Source organism: Choloepus didactylus, chromosome 5 (genome assembly GCF_015220235.1).
Source record: "Choloepus didactylus isolate mChoDid1 chromosome 5, mChoDid1.pri, whole genome shotgun sequence".
NCBI classification, from domain to species: Eukaryota; Metazoa; Chordata; class Mammalia; order Pilosa; family Megalonychidae; genus Choloepus; species Choloepus didactylus.
The window spans coordinates 81,767,138-81,768,816 of NC_051311.1; the positions used below are offsets into that span (position 1 = coordinate 81,767,138).

Genomic DNA, 1,679 nt, shown 5'->3' on the forward strand with positions numbered 1-1,679 from the left:
ATCTGTTTTAGTTTCCGGGGATGCTCAAGCAAACACCATGCAGTGGTTCAGCTTAAGGAATTGGAATTTTAGCTCACAGTTTTGAGACTAAGAGAGAGTCCAAATCAAGGCATCATTAATGCAAGGATGCTTTCTCCCCAAAGACTGTGGCATTCTGGGGTTGGCTGCTGGCAATCCTTGGTCCTTAGCTTATCACATGGCAAAGGACATGGCAGCCTCTCCTGGCCTCTCCCTTCTCTAATGGGTTCCATTAATTTCAGTTTCTGGCTGTTTCCTCTGTGGCTTTCTCTCCATATGTATGAATTTCATTCCTCTTGTAAAGGACTCCAGTAATAAGATTAAGACTCATCCTGATTGATGTGGGCCATGCTTTAACTGAAGTCACCTCATCAGAAAGTCCTACTTACATTTCCCTTTGCCATCTTTCCTGTCTCCTGGCATCCTCAGCCATGAAGGTCGAGCTTTGCAATTTCAATGGGTACAAGATCTATCCTGGACATGGGAGGCTCTACACCAGGACAGATGGGAAGGTTTTTCAATTCCTTAATGCAAAATGCAAGTCAGCATTCCTTTCCAAGAGAAACCCTCAGCAGATAAACTGGGCTGTACTCTACAGAAGAAAGCATAAAAAGGGGGCAGTCAGAAGAAATTCTAAAGAAAAGAACTCATCGTGCAGTTAAATTCCAGAGGGCTATCACTGGTGCATCTCTTGCTGATATTATGGCCAAGAGGAATCAGAAATCCAAAGTTAGAAAGCCTCAATGAGACAAGCTATCAGGGCTGCAAAAGAAGCAAAAAAGGCTAAGCAAGCATCTAAAAAGACAGCAATGCCTGCTGCAAAGTCTCCCACAAAGGCAGCACCTAAACAAAAGATTATGAAGCCTGTGAAAATTTCTGCTCCCCGAGTTGGTGGAAAACACTAAGATGCCAAATTTTTTAATAAAGATATGACTAACTCAGAAAGAAAAGAAAGTCCTACTTACAATGGATTCACACCCACAGGAATGGATTAGGTTTAAGAACATGTCTTTCCGGGGCACATTCTGCTCCAAAGCACCATACCAGCATTAACCAATCTGCATTGTAGTGGGAGAAATAGCTCACTGACACTGGCAACAAAACCTGTAAAACATCTTGGAATAAACCTCATAAAAATATGTAAGTCCTATGAGAAAAAAAATTGTAAAACATTACTGAAGGAAATTTTTAAAGGTTTGATTAAATGGAATGGCATTTTATGTTTCTGGATTTATTATTTTCCTGGTTGTATAAATAGGGCAAATTAATTAGCTTCTGAGCCTTCTTGCCTTGTCTGTAAAATGGAAATGACAATAGTAACTACTTCATTGGGTTGTTCTAAGAATCAAATGAGTTAACTTCTGTGAAGTGTAATTAAACTGTTTTTTATTGTTATAAAAAATGTCAATTCTTCTAAGTTTAATCTATAATTTCAATGCAGTCTTCAATAAATTCCAAATGGATTTTTATGGACCATGACAAAGATAACTCATCTTGAAGTAAGCTGTTAAAAAACAGCTATGAAAATTTTGAATATGATTATGATTATTTGATGTGGGGATGAAATTAGGGATGAGTTTTAGAGTTTCTTCTCTTCTGGTATTTTCCAGATATCCTACAATAAATAAATATTAGTTTTATAATCAAAGTTACCTTTTTAA

The 1,679-nt window shown here is 37.7% G+C and overlaps 1 pseudogene; it reads left to right on the top strand.

Moving 5' to 3' along the window:
- The first annotated feature begins 449 nt into the window (after positions 1-449).
- On the top strand, positions 450-923 carry LOC119535358 (annotated as a pseudogene).
- The last annotated feature ends 756 nt before the right edge of the window (positions 924-1,679 follow it).